The sequence below is a fragment of the Anas acuta genome, chromosome 6 (assembly GCF_963932015.1).
Source record: "Anas acuta chromosome 6, bAnaAcu1.1, whole genome shotgun sequence".
Lineage (NCBI taxonomy): Eukaryota > Metazoa > Chordata > Aves > Anseriformes > Anatidae > Anas > Anas acuta.
The window spans coordinates 7,277,599-7,296,896 of NC_088984.1; the positions used below are offsets into that span (position 1 = coordinate 7,277,599).

Here is a 19,298-nt window from a genome sequence, read left to right on the forward strand (position 1 = left end):
TTTCACCACCTCAGAAATGCATTCAACTGGATGAAGAGACATTCAGCTCAGAAGTCAGACCTGGCCCTGCTCTTTGGCGTGAACCAAGGACAAGTGAAAGAGGCTGACAAACCCCCATCATAATCCCATCTCAACCCAGCCTCTCCACACATAGCAGGGTGAAGGGAAATGGCTTACCTACTATGTCAGGTAGTAGGTAGCCTTATGTGCTTTCTATAACGTCCATCCATCTTTTCTCCCTATCTGCCATTTCAGTGGCATTTCTACATCTAACTCCCCCCCGCCAGCTGCCCTAGGCAAACCTGGTAGCTGCAAACAGCACTGTCAGCAACACATTTGCTTCCATCCCACCCAACAACATCTGAACACTTCATAAATTCTGAGGGATTTGGGCTTTATAATAGCTCTGCTGAGAGCAGGCTCATGCTACTTGCTTTTATTGATAGATGAAGAGTTGAATGATGCAATTATTTAGAAAAGATTATCACAAAAGTCTCCATTTAAATAGGGTTGATATAAATTATTATATATTTTCTTGGTAGTCCTTCTCCTTCTCCCTCTGGTCCCAATGTTGAGGGACAATTAAAATATTGACTGGACAGTGAGAGCTAAATGAAAAATTTTGTCACAGTCATCTTTTGTTCTCTCTTCTTACAGGACATTTTATCGTGTTGGGGACTTCAAAGGACGGCACCAGATAAGCAGCAGAGAAACACAGATTAGCTGAGACATCAACAATTGTTGGATGAGGTCAATTAAAAGCCAAATTAAACAAATGGAGCTTTCAACTGTGATCCAGACAGGAAGAAGCAGTTGAGTTGCAAGGGTTGGAGATTAAAAGAATTCCAAAGGGCTGATGCAGAACAGGAGCATGGGGGTGGGAAGGGCAGGGGGAGGCAGGGGGAAAGATATCTTCCACCTATTGTCTTCAGACAGGACCAGAACTCATCTGGATCCGTCCTACCTGGAAGAACTGGAAGGGAAGAGCCCAGGCCAAGCAAAGAACCACTTTGGTGCCTTAAAGAAAATAAAAAATAAAAAAAATGAAGGCAAAGCAGACTCCTGGAGGAAGGGACAGGGCGAGGGAGGGTGAGCGTGAGCTGACCTGCAGCTGGCAGAGCCGTGGCCCAGCAGTGAGAACAGGCAGGTTTTGTGCCAAGTCGATTCTAGGTCACGTAACCAGAGCTGAGCTGCTGAGTCACTCTGCAGAGCCTTCCAAAAGCACTTCGTACACCTCTGACTGCCACAGTCAAACCCATCTTGAAGCAGGGGTCAGGACAGGAGGGAACCTTGCTGTGAAAACAAGGTGCTTTCTGAATGTCCCACGGGTGGCAGTGTAAAGTTTTCGGTGCTGAGCCCACAGTGAGGACCTCTGAGTCAATGGCAGAATACACCTGAAGCTGGTATAAAAAAGACTGGTTTTGTTTCTTAGGGAAGATTTTTCAGAAAATCACGGTATTATGCTTTGCGCATCCAATCCACTAACTTGTATGCAGCATCCCTCAGTTTTGGTCTAAGTTTGTCTTGTGTCTTCTAGGTCTTCTGCTCTGTTTCTACTACATCAGAGCACTATTTGCTGTGCAATATAGTCCTTATACAGGTATTTGAAAGTCACGGGTCATGTTTGCTGTTTTATGGATCACCAAAGCAGACAGCATCTGTCTGCTCTCTCACTTAAAGCAAGCTTCTTAGATTTTGATTCTGAAAGCTGAGGTTTTCTTAACTCCTTTCAGGGTTTGGTCCCTTGAGTATTAAAAATAAATGAATAAAAACCGATCATATTCAAATGACTGTTCCAAACACCTTCACAGAATCATTGTTTTCCTTGCTTTGGCCTCCCAAGTTTGTCCTAAACTCGTAGCTTTGATTTCTAAATGGAAATAATATTGATGATCTCAAAATGAATGTCTTCAAGCCTATGCTTCTATTTGGGCCATTTGACTCAATCAAGAAGCTTCAAACAGTGGAGTATAATCCCAAAGAGATTATGATAATGGCAGATTAGAGGAGCTAGATGGCAGATTCATGATTTCTTGCCCAGAGAAAAGCTACAGCATGATCTCAGCAATTATCTAGTGTGCTTGGCCAGAAGGACCAGAGTTTGGAACCAGCCACGGGTATGCAACCACTTACTGAGATCTAGGAACAGGAGAGGAGATAAGGAAAGGGTTGCAGAATGTGGGAACGTGGCAAATATTCATAGAATATACAAAGAAGAGAGAAGATTGTTGCATGGGAGGGAGTAAAAGGGTGATACTGAGCATAAATCCATAGGAAAAAAAAAAAAATAATATGACTTTCTGTGACAAGGGGACAGTTTCAAAGAAATCTGGTTCCAATAAGAAGCAAAACATTCCTTGTACTGCATATCTAATGTGATTGCAAAAATCAGAATTTGGAAGCACATTCAACCATTTCCCTTCAATATCTCAGTTTATCTTTCTTTTCTTCTTAAGAATCACAGAACAAGCCTGATGTCAAACTCTGTGCTTCAGGCTGATTTCCATCACTCCCAGAACTGTGTTCAAACACACATATAACCCAGTAATTTACACAAACTATCATGAGCTGACATGCACCCCTGTCTGTGTATCAGTATCCTCCACGCCTCCAGAAGATGGATGGATTTAAATAGCAACTTTGAAGACAGCTGAAGCAAGTTAATTAGGGATTGACTAACGCAATAAAGCTATTTTTAGTAGTTAATTTATATCTGGTTACCTTGTTACGGGAAGCTTATGCAATGCTAGTAAATTCTTAACTAAGGAGATAGATTGAACACCAAAATTATTTCCCTGTTAACTCTTCAAGAGTCAATTTGGAATAGCTTTAGGACTTCAAAAAGTATTGCATTTGATAGAAGAGATTTACTTTCCTTCTAGTGCCGGAGTTGCAAGGGGGTTATTTTTTCCCTTCAAGATTTCCTCTGAAGCTATGCAGGCTACCAATAAACAAAATGGAAATCCATGGAGAATCACCTGCTTCCAGGAGCAACGCATTGAAATAAACTTCCAGACCTCCCCATCCCCAGCAGTGACACAGCAGTACAAGCATTTGAGGGCATGCGTGTTTTAAAAGAAATTTGCTTTAGCATACATGTACATGCACAAAATAAACTCTTCTGGAGAGAAAGGAAGCACCAGCATGGTTGCTCTGATCTGAGCAGTCCTGGGCTGACAGTCCCAGGAGGTGAATAGCTTTTCTCAGACAGAAAACACTGGGCAAAACAAACTCCCGTTAATCTCCTGCTTCTTTAGGGAGGGAAGGAGGAGAGGAGGCCCAATTCTAGCTTTGTTTTTACCTTTGTAGCTCTGCTGAGCCTGTCCCCTGATCCAAGTATAGACAGAATTTGGCCCACTGACTACTGAGCGGGAGTAGGTGCTGATGCAATTGAAGCCACATGCAGAGGCAGCTGGCCAGTGAGACAAACTGTCTTGGGAGCCAGGGCACGATGCTGCGAAATGCTTGATCCAGCACAGCAAGATGTTTTCCTTTTATGCAAGCCCTAATCTGAGAACAGGGCACACCGAATATATATAGCTCTGGGGATCTGGACAGAGGGATTTTGTGTCCTGAAAAATATATATATATATATAAATAAATAATTTGCCGGACAAAGGGAGACAGAGCTGCCCAGCTTGGAAGGAATCTCTTTTTTTGGAAGGCTCAAGGGAGGGCAAATGGCACCAAGCCACTTCTAAAAATTGATTCAGAGGGCAAAGCATGTGCAGGTTTCCAAGCAATGAGTAAGCACCGTGACATCAAGGAAAGGTTTTGACAGTGGGAAGAAGAATTCCCACCGGTGACGTGTCCTGGGGTTGCAGAGCCAGGTAAATGGTAGCAGCTACCCGGGGAGCGACTCCTGAAACATGATATCACCTAACCGCAGAAGTTGCCGTTCAGACTTCTCTAGAGAGATAGGCCAGATTACTTCATAGGATCACATATAAGGGCAGAACCAAGGTCTGTCTAATGCCGTGTCCTGGTTCAAAGAGTCAGCGGCATCAGCAGAGCCCCAGGAAGGACTAAAATGCTAGAATCTCCCTCAGAGGATAAAACAACTACAGAGCCTAAATTAGATCTTCATCTGATCTTTAATGATCAAAGTTGTCCAGTGCTGTGTGGTATTGGGTCTAACATCCCTTCAAAAATCACAATAATCCATCCTGTAGCCCTGAATAAGCTTGTGCTCAATAGAAAAAGCAGAAACTTTGCTTTCCTTCATCTTTGCTGATTCTTGGGTGGAGATGCATCCCATGGCAGAGAGCTCTGCAGTTTGCCTATATGCTGTGTTTAACAAATAAATTTTAACGAAATTCGAAAAATAACGAATTTATTCCATCCCAGTTCTGAACATGAACTATTTCATGTCACCGAAAGGAGGAATCCACCACTGTTCCCAAGTTCTTAGCTCCTCCGCTCAGTAAAGTGCAGGCAGGGAGACAGGATCAGTCCCGTACCCCTCCATGCCAACGATTACCCTGATGGAAAGGACTCACCTCCCGGTCTCTGGCCTCCAGCTGCAGCCTCCATCTCTCTTTTCCAGCCCTGCCTGCAGCACCTAGCTAATTGTGCACTGCTGGTGGGTGCGAGGAAGCAACCTGACTCACGCTGCCCGTCCGTGCCGCTAATGCCGGAGGCACAAGGCTTGGCGGTCCTTGTAACTAATTATCTTATCTGCTGGAGCTGATGGATGCTGTTCTTACAAGTGAAGCATCTAATCCTCTTTTATCTCTCCTAAGCACTGGGCCTCTATGTCAGCCCCAGGCAAGCCCAATCCCTGTATTAATTATAGGTTGCAGTTTTTAAAGCCCCTCTTTTTCTTTTCTTATTTTTTTTTCAGATTCTGTCACTCCTAAGTGAAATCCTGTCACTCACCCTTCCCTCATAACGGGCTCATATCTCTTTCTGTAGTCTGTCAGTGCTGATTAACAAACTGAACAAACCTTTGTGATGGCATCAGACCACAAGACAAGCTCTCCACCAGCAAACCTCAGCCCCACATCCCCAGACTCACTTCTCACCTGTTTATACTGCCTCACTCCACAACATTGTCTTTATATGTGTGTCCTGGGGCTTGGCAGAGAAAAAGGAACAAGAAGAAAAAAAAAAAAAAAAAAAAGAAAGAAAGAAAGAAAGAAAGAAAGAAAAATAAAAGTTATATAGTAATGGCTTCAAAAAATAGGCATGGAGAACACCTCCCTGACTCCCCTTTGCTGTTCTGCTCCTGGCAGCTCCAAAAATGAGAGAGGGTGAGTGCTGTTCGAGTGGTCACAAGCCTGTTAAAAGAATGCCTTGTTGCTTTCTGTGTAGCATAGTGCAGGTGCAAGCAGGAAAACCCCAGGCATGTGCAGCTCTTGATTTCCAAATGTAAATCAAATCTTTGCAATAAGCCCAGGCCTAAGCCTACAGCAGCTCCTACAGTCGCATGTCTTCTGCTGTGCTTGCCTCCCTCTGCGTGCACCGTCAGCACACGGGATCCCTCAGCTTTACACCTCCTCCTGAGTGCTTTCCATTGCTTTCCAGCCACCCTTGGCGTAACCTCAGAGAGGTCACATCACAGTGCTCGCTGCAGTAGGGACATTTGTTCCAGATTTGGGGTGGATTCTTGCCCAGTTTCCCCCCACCTGCAGAGCAGGCACCTGGGGGCTGCCTTGCCTGTTCTCAGCTGGAGCCAAATTTCCCAGAGTAACTTTCACATGAAGGCTTTGATCAAAGCAGCCGTGTCACCCCCTTTCCTCTGCTTCCAAGCTGAAGACACTTTGAAAGTTTTGAGGTTCTCGAAAATGTCCCCCACTTCTAGATGAGCAACCCCAACTTTCCTCCCACTGCCTCCCATGTGTCCAACAGAGACCAGTGCAGAGAAAGCCCTCCTGGGCAGAGGTGGCAGGTCTGATCCCCCCATCGTTTACCCCTGTGGACTCTCGGCTGCTTCTGCTGTTGAAACAGCCTCAACTTCACCTCCCTCCGCTGGCCTGCTCTGACGCTGAGTCACGGCTCTGCGTGCATCCTGGCCCCTTACACATCTGCAGCAAGGTTATGCGAGGGAAAGGAGAGCAGGGCTTGCCCTCCTGCTTTGCCTGGGGGATGCTCTGGCAGCTCCCGGCTGCTGGGTGAGGAACTGGCTGCTCCGTGTTGCAACCTGCTCTGTTCTGACTCAGTCCCACACAAACCAGTTAGGACAGTGTCAGGCTGTTTCCCACCCTCGTGGCACCGACTAGCAACTGCCTCCCGGCTACCTTCTGTAGCCTTCCTCCAGCTGCAGTGGGAGGTATGTGTAGATAGAGACATATACACACAAACATAAAAATGAAAATCACCGCTGGTTTCAGTCGGAGAGGTCTGCACGCCCAAGCATTTGCCCTAACTTTGATCGGTCCAAGGGCTAGCTTGGCGTTGTCTTTCCCATCCACAAATGCCCCGCTGTTAAAATGATAATTAAAGAAGACAGGCATCTGCAGCCCTGCAACTGGACTTTGCATCTCTGCTTTCCCCCGTTCATTCCATGTGGCAGTGTTTCTTTGGGGTTTGCAGAATATTCAGTTTCTGGGATTTCCAGAATATCAAGGTACTCCGTCCTGCATCTTAGGTCACCCTGAGTAAGAAAAGGGTAAGCCCTACCTGTGTCCTGTATGTCAGGCTCACGAAGCAGTTGGTTTCAGCCTAGGACAGCAAGCCACATTTGTGCTGGGAACATTTTGCACCCATAAGGTGCATTGCTTGTGGTGGGAGATGGCCCTACATCTAAGGCAGGCTTTACATTAGAGACTAATAAGGACCCGGGCAGTTATAGTTTAAGCAGTCTAAATTTAAATATAGTTTAAATATTGAGGTATGACTATGGCTTCAGGTTATGAAAAATGCTGTTTTTATACGTTTAGGTGTGCTACCTGAAGTGAAGTAGGCATAACTTTCATGTTATTCCTAATATTTTGATCATATATTTGCGCTTTATTTTAGTGTATGGATGTATAAGTCTGTCTATCCACTGTCTCCGGAGAAATTCTTAGTGCCGTGGTGGAGAGGACAAAGAAGTGGTAGTGTCCAATTCTTTATGACTTTTTACAGAATAACATCAAGAACATGTTAGTCCTTCCCCAAGACTGGCTGCAAGGGAGCAAAACCTTTACTATCCATCAGAAAATGAGGATTCAGAGACTTCATGAGCATCCCAGACACAAATCAGTCCAACACAAGTGTGCAGTTCCTTAAACAAAAGAGTATTCAAAGAATCTCCTTTACCAAGACTACATGTCCTTGATTGTTAATCAATGTCCCTGAGTTGTTAATTCCACTGCTCAAAACCTATTTAATTTCCTTCAAAGCTTTGTTTCGTGATTCAGTTCCACTGGGATTGCACTGGTTCTTGAGATGTTAGACCTCAGTTTCAGCCATGTGTGCATGCGCCTCGGGTTTTGGAGAGCAGCGCTGACAGAAGTTCTCAGAATACCCTGGCATTGTACTGAAACAATGCCAATGAAAAGGAAAAAATATCCTCCTCCTTTTTCTCCTTTTTTTTTTTTTTTTTTTTTTTTTTCTTGAGATGTTGGGGCCCATGCTGTCTATTCTTAATCTGTAGCACCATCTTTTGAGGGGATGCTGTACTCCCAAGCAAATGCACTGAGCTCTTTCCCCAGATGATCCCCATGGGGCTTTGCTGGCCACAGTCAAAGCTGGCTGAAAATAATGTGACAGAAGCTGTTTTCCATTGGAAAGGGCCATTTCGAGGCGAAATGTTTCTTGGGAATGTGTGATGCTGAGTAAATTTGTGACTGAAGAACGTCAGGCTGCTATAACAGCAAGAATGACTTATTTCATTCCAAGTCTCTTAAATCGTTCAGTTCCAACTCCTTTTTGTCCAGCTCACACTTATATTTGATCAGAGAGTGCCATGTGTATTGATACTTTCTATACAATGTTTGCATTGCTGTATTTAATGTTTTAGTATAGTATTTTGGCATCGCTAAACTGTGTCATTTTGGTGTTTTAAAATGGAAGGTTTTATTCGGGGGGAGAGGGGGAAATAGAGAAATGCTGACCTTTTTGGACTGATTCAGGGTGGAACACAAATGTCTAAATGCCAGAGTTTTCTGCAGGGCAGATTTTTTCTTCATTCAAATCAACTTTTCCCCTCAAAGGCAGAATATATTCTTCACACATTCTCCCTCCCTGTTGTTAACAGTATCACAGTCTATGCAAAGACAACTTCACTGTCTTGAACCAGTTATGCTTAATAGCAAATAATTGATTTATGCCATGCTTAAGCTCTGAAGAACTTTGCAGAGAAGTGAGTGAATGTCTGTGTGCAGCATGCGCCTCCCTTCACTTCATCCTGGAATTCAACCAATGCTGGGGGAAGAGAGGACACAGCAATATTAATGATGGTGTGTTAGTAACCTGCCATGCCAAGACTGCTGTGCTATTACCAACTCTTCTATCCATGCAGTGCTCTGGGGTGGAATATTCACACCCAACAGAAAATGGAGAAACAAGCATAGGAACAGGAGATGAGACTTCTATGCTTGCACTCCATGTGAAACAATGTAAAGAGCCAATATCTTCACCTTTTCCCTTCAAAACTTTGTGAAAAGCCATGGAATTAAAAAGGTCTGTTTCAGGAGAGTCGTTCCTCATTCCCAGCTAGGTAGGCACTCACTACCAGCTCACGGGTGCTGGTCTGCACCATCTTGCATCAGAGCAAAATGCTACACAGGCATGTGGAATAGGTGGTCATCTACTGAGCTGCAGGAGATGGGCAAGGTCAACGAAGACATAAATTAAAGTCTTAACTGGTACCCTGTAGCTGCACCCTGAAGAGCAGTTCACCTCAGCAAACTGGTGACTGGGAAATATCCCTCAGAAGAAAATATATCACATGACGTGGACTTTTACCATGTCCTAATGTACTTGGGGGACATACTGTTTCCTTCATGATCAAGAGACAGGAAACTGTCACCTGAGTGAGGAAAGCATGGCTTCTGCCAAACCTGCCCCCTTTCCAAAGTAAACTCAATTTGGAATGGCCATATGGTATTTCACCCTGCAGAAGCCAGGCCACGGGCTGGCATGGTGGAGGCTCATGGATCCCATGGTGCAGATAGTATTGGAAGCATCTTCCAAATGCTAGCCCTGTCTAGAGAGTAATATAAGCTAGGGAAAGATTTCCACTTTCTCTTTATTTTGATTTCAAGCCCTTTTATCTGTCTTGTTTTATAGCTTTACATTGGAAGGAAGCCTATTTCCTGGTACGTACAGCAGCTTGACTGAGCATAGCTTGGCAACACTGCCTGTTGCTTTAGGGAAGAACAGAGCATATTCTCATTGTGCATGTTTTCCCTTGGAAACATTTAATCCTGTCTATATAATTCTATATATGGCTCCCAGCCATGCCACTACAAGCTGCAAAAACATCAGCTCTTATATACTAACGATGTCAGGCCTATTTAATGCCTGAATACAGGGCTGTCAAAAAAAGTACCTATGATTCTGTAGATTGTCTTCTTTGGGGAGATTTATTTTTTTGTTGTAGTTTTTGGTTTTTGGCACAGCATTGACAGGGGAGCTATTTTGTCTTTTTTTTTTTTTTGGGGGTGGGGGGGGGAAGACCCTCAAAATGCTCATCGCATGCCTCCTCTCCTGCTTTTCACAGTGGGAGGAAAATTGGTGCCACAACTAAATTCCAGCATTGGTAATTCTTTCAGTTCTCCTTGTTCTGATGAGGCTCTTGCTTCCATCTCAAATGGATCGTGCAGAGTGCCTGAGGCTCTCTCCCACAAACAAACTACATGTTTCTCTTGGATTGAGCTGGGTTTGCCTGCATTGAAGGATAAGTCCTGAAGTCCTTCTTCAGACCTAATTCAGTCTCATTCTGCTAACAAGCTGAATGTGAATAAAAGGGAAGGAGTCTTCTTCAGGAGCTGACCAAGAAAGCAGACTCCTTGGAGTCCAGTCTTGGTAAAATGAAAAAAATAAAAACCTTACATGTTCATTTCAGGCTTTGTTTCATGTCTGCCTTAACTTCATGTCAATTTTCCTGTTAATAGCCATGTCAATGTTAAAACAGGAAATAAAAAGTCTGCAGACTTTCTTAGTGCTGAAGTCATAGCAACACTCTCACCCATGTGAGCATGGATTTCATCTGTTGCAACAGCTGCCCGCCTCAGAAAAGCACCGCTTCTCTGACTGCTCTCTGGCCCACATCCTCTGAAGTCTTTTACTGAGCCGAGACCTTTTATTTGGGTTCATTCCTTCAGCTCCCAAGGACAGTAATGGGAACTCCACGCTGCACCAGAGGTGATCTCTGTAGGAGCTGTCAGCACAGGCAAGGACGGCCGTGAACGCAAGGGGGTTGTCGCTGCCAGAAAGGGGCAGCTTTGGCTCCACCTCTGCCCCCGACACCGCAATGCTCGCTTGACTCATGCCATCCTCAGGCACAGCCTCAAACATCTGAGACCTCCTCTCTCTGGCTTCTCTGCTGGGTGGGAGATTGCTTTGTTTCTGAGGTTGGTCAAATTTTTGGTTGCTTTTCGTCTCCTCGACTGATCTGTCTCCCCAGACAGCATGTGCAGCAGAAGCAGGAGGAAGGGCCCCCTCGAACTTTTCCATGATGCGCTCACTGCTGTCTCTTTGGCAGCTCTGCAGATGCCATGCTGTTCTCTAGGACGTGGTGTTTGGCTGGAGAACACCCTGGCGAGAAGGGATGTTGAAAAATAGCAGTAGCAGCAACAGTAGCAACAGATGGGGCTAGCAACCTTTCCCTGGGTGAGTATCAGATCTGTTACTCTTCTCAGCTGTTTGGCGGGTCATTGCTGGGTTACGTATCCAGTGATGTCTGCACTGTGCTCTGGCCGGCAATGTATATGCCAGATTCCTCTGGTTCTCCTCATCGCTTTGCTTTAGAGCAGCAGCAGCATGCTCAAATGCTCAGCAGAGGTTTTGCAGACTCTGAGCTAGAGCAGCCAAAAAATGTAAAGTCCTAACGTTTGAAACAACTTGTTCGTTTCAGAGACATGTATGCATATATACTGCGTAATATCTCATCATTCAGCTTTGGCTCCTGCTGTCTGTAGCCATCAGAAGCCTCTACTTGAAATCCTGTTTTCTCCTGGGCATCATTGGTTGTTATCTCTGGGGTGACTCATTATCTGCCTGAATTGGTTACCAGAGGGCTTTTTTTTTCAGTGTGAAATCTTTCTATAGTGGAGTCATGGACTACAGAGCCAAGAAGGACCACTTTGAATCACCTAAAATAACCTCTGAGCTGTTCATGTATTGAGCTGTGAGTGTTGGCTGGTGACTGTAAGGGTTTTGCATACCTAAGTGGATGCTTGCATTTTCGATGCAAGTTTGCACTTGTCTGCCTTTCCTCGGTAAAACTTCCCATGTTTTTTGTAGGAAAATGGATCCTAACTATCCTTCAGTGGGCCAATAATTATGGAGTGGAAGTTCTTTTCCCAAATGATCATCAAAGACAGTGAACAATAAGCGATAAAACTGTCATAGACTTCAAAAGCAATTGGTTCTCCCAAAAGACAGCTTCAGTGAAACAAGGGAAGGACAGGGATACCTCAACTAGGAACCTCAGATGTGACATCCACATGGCATAAGGCCCTGCAGAAATATTGGCTTTATCCAAACCTGCCTTACTAACACGGTCACTCCCAAAATACCAAGTCCTGTTTTTCAGTGCAGGTCCATCCAAGATTCTGCACATATTTCTGAATCTGGATTCTTTTATCTTTACCATGATGTGCCACTGCTCAGTGTAGAAATGTCATAGATAATATCCAAAAGCAGATGTCTATGGAAGGACATTAGAACAGAAGTATCATCTGTGCTTCCCTCTCTAGCATTGTAAGCTCCAGCCAGTGGAGATCCCAGTTGATCCCATGGAAGCTCTGGATCCCATGGACCAAATATGACAGCTTTGTATTTAAATACCTTCATGGAGTGTTTTTTTTTTCTACAAGAAGTTCAATTACCTTCGATGACCTTGTCCAGTATCCCCATGAATCTACAGGTGTAAACCTTAAGTGTAAACCTTAAGCCTCCTGTGGGAACTAAATGGGTTAACTGGTCCATAAGGGAAAAACAGATCCAGAGAGGACAGCTTCCTCTTTAGATCATGCAGTGATCCCAACTCACCTGCAAGCAGAGAATTAAAACCAGCAGACCTAGCCCACAGGTGAAAGAAAGTGGTGGAATAAGGTGACAGGACAGGAAAAGTTTTCATCCAGTATTTCACTAGGGATCAATTAAAGCACAATACAAGACTGGAAAGAACAGAAAACAAAGCCCCATCCATGGGACAAACCCTTTTCAGTGTTCCCAAAGGGAGATTTTTGCTTTTGCCCCCCGCTGTTAAATTGTGTGGCCCCATTGGTGACTTAGACCTTCAAAAAGGTATAGTCTGCGTTAGAAAGAGGAGTGACAACTCTGGAGGATATTTGCTGCCAAGTTGAGATGATCTAACTGTTTCCTTAACATTTGCAATTTCTATTCTTCACACTAGGGAAATAAAATTACCTTATTCTGAAGTGTGCAGAGAATAAGAGATCTCCCTATATTTTTTATTTTTTTTTTACAAGAGGGAAAAAGAGCAGTGGGTACAAAAGGACATGCCCAATTTCATCCAGGAACAGCTGAGATATGAAGCCATATTGCAGCTCTTGCTGTCCTTGACACATATTCTGCTTCAAGGGTAAGGTGGTTGGTTTGTCTTTTCCCAGGATGACTGCCTCAATACCTGAGCTCACCATATCAAGCCTATTTCCATGAACACAGTCTTTCCATGGCTCACCACTCTTGCCAAGTCTCGTGATGAGCCCTTACAGAGCAGAAATGCCTGTTCAAGGACTCACTGTGCCCTGAACTAAAAGTGTAGTCAGTCCTCACACATCTGGATGCCACACTCCATGGCCAAAAATGTTTCTTTTGACCGTGATTCATCCTTCTTCATTTTTTCACTCTGTAAGCTTCTGTGAGTGACTCAAATCTGACACCCATGGAAGGCCTTTATTTCTTTATAATTCCTGTCAGACCACTAATTAATTTCTGGGTTTGTTCTTTAATACCTGACCAATTAGCATAAGCAAATAACATTGGGAGAACAAGATGGCATGCAGGGCTAATAAAACTGCTGCTCTGTTTTTAATTGCCAGCTTAACACTCTGTGAAGCCTTCAGCACAAAAAGAGGAGAACAAGAAAGAAACAGGCAGTGGCTAAGTGATGATTTACCTCTGTGGGCTACATTTCCAACTTGTGGACTACTTCTAAGTCTACAAATAAATTTTTTTTAAAAAATGTAGAAGTACCTTCAACAGATATGAAATCAGGAGGAGAATTCATGAGTACAGAAAAGTTGAAGAGCAGTTTTTAAGCAAAACACCATAGTCCAGATCCTCGGTCCTAGGATCACCGTACTTCCAGGCAGATTTGCTGTGTCTGCTCTTCGTTTATTTTACTGGCTCCCTATATAAAATTACAGGGTGGAAAGAACAGGAATGTCAAGGGAAACCTTAGATGTCACTGTAACAGCCCTGTTACAGTTCTGAAGCTGTATATATGCATTAACACAGTATTGCTTTCAAACTAAGCCTTATCCTGCCTCCTAGCTTGGCTTCTTACCCTAAGCTCTAGTTCAGCAATGACCAGGAGGAAGGAAAGATGTTCTGATTTCTCTGTGTAGAAATGTTCTAAGTGATGGGAAAAAGTAATAACAACATGAGCTACTTGGAGACATTAGAAAAGAGATAGGGTGGGATTTTTGATGAGTTCAGCACGAGACAGAAAAATGGAGGGGCGTAGGTTTGGGTTAATCATCAAATAAAAGGCAGGCCAAACATGAGGATGATGTTCCTCACAGCAAGAGCTATGAAGCCACAGAGCAGGCTTGAGGGAAGCACCATCACTGACTCATTTCAAAATAGCCTGAACAAATTAATAGAGAGAGCAGAGAAACAGGCAAGCCTGGCAACAAGATTGGAGCTGACAATATTGCTTGATCCAAGAAACTGTTGGCCTTTCTCATCTTAAGTTTTCTTTGATTCTGCAGAAGCTTTTAATAATTTTATGGATTTTTGCATAAAACAGCTACAGTGTTGCATAAGGTCTCTATTAGCAGCTCTAGCTCTGAAGACGTGTCAGTCGTTCTAGCACTGCTGTGCTCAGAAGCACTGGGGCTTCAGAGGTGGCAAATGACCTGGAGATATCTCCCACCACCACCCTCCTCCGAGGATGGGCACAAAAATGAGATCTGCTCTACTTCTAATGGTGGTTGCCTCCTGAAGATGTCCTACCTCAACCTTTCTCTACAGACTATCAGAAGGCAGGCACAGATTTCAGAGATTATGATTCTTTTATGTTTCTTTTCAGCTCAGAAATTATGGCTGCTCCATTGCCTAGCTTACATCTTGAGATAAAGTTCTCTTGGCCACAATTTTAAAGACCTTGAGAGTAAAGCATTTCAAAGTCTTTAATGCTCTTCAACTTTGCAAGCTAAATCCACCATCTAGCATAGAATTTCCCAGGTATGAATTTGTGGTATTTTCCCTAAGCTGGAAATTACTGAAACTTGCCTTTAGGATGGGTCACTGTGCATTTTCCATGGTCTTACACTCTTCCCTCAGCATGTTCTGGTTACTTGTCTACATGGATATTTGGCTGAATATGCATGCCCATACTTAGGTTCCCAAAGAGACCTGGCAACTAAAGGAGCTGACTACTTAAGCAACGCACAGCAGGCTTTATGGGCTTGCGGAAAGCATCTTGCAGGCACACGGTCCCCATGCTTATGTGTACAGAGCTTATGTGAAAGTTTAACATCAGGTTTGACCCCTCAGTTATAGGACACAAGAAAGGCTGTTGGAAGCAGCAGGGCAGTTACAAGGAACATTTGGTATGAATTTTCCCCTGTTTTGCAGTTAATGAATCATTCCTGAGCCTGCCCTTCCACTGTTCTCATTATTCCAGTTCAGACTTGGGAAAAGTACTCTTTAAGAGACAGAGCAGAGTTTGGTTTTATGTGTTTAATTTGATTGGCCAGGGACAGAAGGAAGACAGACTATGTGTCATTTATTAACTGACTGATGGAGACACCTTCTTGTCCAGCAGAAGTTTAAGCTTATTCTCACGGCAATCCAGAGTTTTAAGTCGATATTCATAGGCTACTGTGAATGCAGAAATGTTGCAGGAGTCGCAGAAGGGCTTTACTGTGGCCTAGGTACCCCACCTCCACAGGCACCCTGCAAGGAGTTGCATCTGTGGCCATTTCAGACAAGGCACAGTGCACAACATGATTCCCTTTACCTTGTCCTGGGGACTGGTTGCTTTAACACTGGCCCAGAAATGTATTCAAACCAGTTCAAATAAAACTACCTGGTAATATATATATATATATGTTCTCACTAGTGAGTTCAAATAAATAGAATTAAATTAAATTAACAATAAAAATAAATTTAAAAATAACAAATAATAAATAAATAAATAAAAGCAGGCTAAGGACATCGGTACACGACACTTTCTGTGGTTTTACTTCCATTTTGGGTTACTGTGATGGGGATCCAGAGAAAGACTCTGTGGTCACTGTAGCAACTTCAGTGTTCTGCAGGTTTTATTCATCCTGGTTTTAAACATCCCGAGTGCATAACATCAACAGGACAAGTGAAAGAGACTTTCTATTAATTACTTTTTTTTTTTTTTTCTGCAAAGGAAAAATAAAAACATTGACATTTTGTTCAAAAACAGCAGCAGAACTTATCTGACACATGTATGCATACGTTTTAAAGCCAACTGAGGAACACAACCCCACAATCCAGGAAAGAGTTAAATCCAGTGAACTACCAAGCTAGACAGTACCATTTATTCTGGCCTTCTTCTAGGAAATTCTCTGCAAGAGAAAGCTGAAGGCAGAGGACAGTGTGTAGCCATAACCAAACCTTGTTTAGTTTGGCATCTTCTCTATCTATCCCATCTTTACCAATCTGACTTGCTCTGCTGTTATTCTTGGCTGCATCACTAGAATAGTTATTCTTTAGATATATGTAATGTTTTTATATAGGCAGAGTTAATGCAGTTGCTGCTTTGTCCATCCTCTGTGAAACAAATTTCAGAAAATGATTTTGAGGGCACTGAATGTTTAAGCTTTGCTAAAATTTTGCTCAAGTCACCCAGATATGCACAGCGTGGCTTCTTTTAGATGCAGCCTGAGAGAGGAGGGAAGAGCATTTTCCTTTGTTTGTCTCAGGTATCTGAACTTTCAGGCAATTGATTGGCACCCCCAAGCTATGAGAGATTTCAATAGAAGAGAATCTGAAAATAGTTTCCTACTTCATGCTGCATGATTGGGTGCATCATGGAGAAGTTATTATAAACAAAAATCCTACCTTATCTATGCATGCATATCATCCCAGTAAGACTGAATTGCACATGGCCAAGGCAGTGAAGATCTTTAATGTGTGAAAAGATGGCCCATAGGCAGAAGTCTCGCCCAAATGGGCATGACAGCGGTTTTCTCTTGTTAATGGGCAATATTTATATTTCAATAGCTTTTTTTATTTTCCAGAAGTGACTGCCAAACCCTATAAATAAAAATAATATTCTATACACTAAGGAACTGGATTGACGTTCAATGGTATTTCATAGCATGTACAATTTAATTAAGACATGATGACCCGGATTCAGTGGGTTGACACAAGGGAGCATTAACTCTCCGTTCTAACAGTTCTGCTGCCAAGGACAAATTCTCTGTTGCATCGGTGTGACTCAGTTTAAACAACAAACAGTCTTGAAATTTAAAATCCCTGCAGACCCTGGTCAAGTTTCCCCAGTTCTTGGATAACTTCCTCTTTTCTCCTTGATGTTTTTCTTAAAGTGAGATATTCTGTTGCTTTGTACTGATTTTCCAAGTAACGGGTGGGTCTTTATACTCCTGACAATAAAGTTGCCTTCCAAATATTTATCACAACAAATAACATACTTTTCCATGTTATTAATCCTGGAGAATCTCCATCTTTCCATTTGGTGAATTATGTTGACTATTGTGGACAGATATTTCCAGAATTAACGCTTCTGGGATTTCACATTTGTAACATACATTGATGAGTGTATTAGGAAAATCAATAGAGTTAAATTCTGTTTTGTTTACTTTTTGTTGTTAACATTCATGTGGATCTGCTCAAGTCAATGGGTGTAACTCGGAGCAGAACTGGACCACAATTGCGTGAAACAGAGTGGTTTAAACTGGAGATGGATGAACCTGCCACAGACAGTCCCCTGACAGACAGAAGTGAACTTCTTATGAATTCTGGCTTGGTGGAAAGACTATTCATTGAAATCCATCATGCAGGCTCCCATAAGCTCATGTTATCAGTGTGCTTCAGGTGTATTCATCAAAGTATGGATTTCACTGGGAAGGAAGGAAGGAAGGAAGGAAGGAAGGAAGGAAGGAAGGAAGGAAGGAAGGAAGGAAGGAAGGAAGGAAGGAAGGAAGGAAGGAAGGAAGGAAGGAAGGAAGGAAGGAAGGAAGGAAGGAAGAGAAGAGAAGAGAAGAGAAGAGAAGAGAAGAGAAGAGAAGAGAAGAGAAGAGAAGAGAAGAGAAGAGAAGAGAAGAGAAGAGAAGAGAAGAGAAGAGAAGAGAAGAGAAGAGAAGAGAAGAGAAGAGAAGAGAAGAGAAGAGAAGAGAAGAGAAGAGAAGAGAAGAGAAGAGAAGAGAAGAGAAGAGAAGAGAAGAACTCAGATATAGCTGTGCAAGTTTCTCTACTGCAATTACATGCCACTGAGGCCTGAGCTCAACTCCACAAACATCCCAGTTTATACTGAAATCTGCCTTCACCTTCTCCTTGCAGTCCTTTACTGAAAATAAATTACAAGTAAAGCAAGATAAAGTTCTGTGAAGGACTTGGAGAGCAGTGATGAACTTTTGCAGTTGTCCCAGGTCCTGATGTTAAAACAATCCAGGAAATCAGAATCTTTTCCCCAGCTCTTCTGGCTTCATCATACAAGTCTCCCTTTGGTCAAAATAAATAAATAAACAAATGGAGAGAAAATAAAAACTGAATCAGGACAACAGGGGCCTTTTAATGTGTGCAGCTACAGGCAGCTATAGGCAGAATGTCCCAAAGAAATGTGAGCAGTTTGGTGACTTAGCTTACAACAGCATGCCTACCCACTTTGCTGAGAAGGAGAGCAGGCATTACATGACATGGTTTGCCACACAAATTACCAGAGACAAACCACCACCTGTGCTGGAAGCCTGGCTTCAGAAACCCGAAGAGTTTTTAGGTTTTGATGCTTTTTAAAAGGCTTTGAAGCTACCTATGTGTTACAGCCACTACTAATAGTATGGTAGCAGCAGCTTGAAAGCATCCACCCATTGAATCTGGATAGTGTTTCCTAACCGCTGTGAGCAGCAGGGTTTTGATAGTCCTGTGTGCAAAGGGTTTGAAATCAGGCCCACCTGTAGCCTCTAGGGTGGGCCAAGAGGTGGTATCGTTGTCTTGCACCAGGATGAGTGAGGGCAGAATTCCTCCATGGCATTACCTCAGGTGAATTCCTTGCTGCCAGTCCTTCCTCATCTGCACAGATCAGAAGCTTTGCAGATACTTTTATTTTGTTCTTACATTTTAAAGACATGAACTTTGCAGAGCCCTTTTTTCTTGGCAGGTTTCTTAAAAAAGGCAGATGCCAGAAGCTCCTGTAACCCTTACCATACCTCTCCAGCCACAGAGACAGAGAACTCGTGTATGCACTCGGCTTCCTCTCTGCCTCAGATCTTTTTTTTTTTTAAGGCTCCAAATACCATGGGAGCTGGCTGCTTCTGAAGGCAAAGCCTGGCTTGCAGTCCTTCCCGACGGATACATCTTGTGTACAATACAACAGCTCCTGCGAGGAGCACCGGTAGCACCGCACAACCAGTCTTGTGTTGTCCTGCCTCATCCAGGTCTGAGGGTTTGTGACAGCTGATATCAGGGAGTTCGTGGAGCTCTGGGAGATGTGGAGAGAATAAATTCCATGGAATGCACTTGTCTCGCTTCTTCATCCATAGCTTCAGACCACACACTGGTTGTCCGTGCAGGACAGCTGTAAACACTGCCTGTGATAGAGCTCTGGCAAAGAGACCAGTGGTCCTCCAGTGAATCCAGATGGGTCTCAGAGGAGAACAGCTGTGTGTGAACAGGAAGGGAGAGCTTCCTCCTGCCTCTTCCAAAACCTACCACTCAACCGCTAAATAAATCAACATCAGCAATGACTCTTCACGAGGCAGAGTGAGCCAAGCCCAGGCTGGGAGTTTACCTCAGTA

At 43.5% G+C, this 19,298-nt stretch overlaps 2 long non-coding RNA genes across 2 annotated transcripts in view; both read left to right on the top strand.

Annotated features, from left to right (window-relative positions):
• Positions 1-1,256, top strand: part of LOC137858841 (uncharacterized) — a 61,258-nt gene extending 60,002 nt beyond the window's left edge. Inside the window, exon 3 of the long non-coding RNA XR_011098051.1 lies at positions 658-1,256. This is a non-coding gene — a long non-coding RNA (uncharacterized lncRNA). The remainder of the gene's footprint in view (positions 1-657) is intronic.
• An 8,347-nt stretch (positions 1,257-9,603) lies between these two features.
• On the top strand, positions 9,604-18,914 carry LOC137858840 (uncharacterized). Its single transcript, XR_011098049.1, has 3 exons — positions 9,604-10,502; positions 10,634-10,761; positions 18,787-18,914. It is a non-coding gene; the product is annotated as an uncharacterized lncRNA (long non-coding RNA).
• Positions 18,915-19,298: the final 384 nt, after the last annotated feature.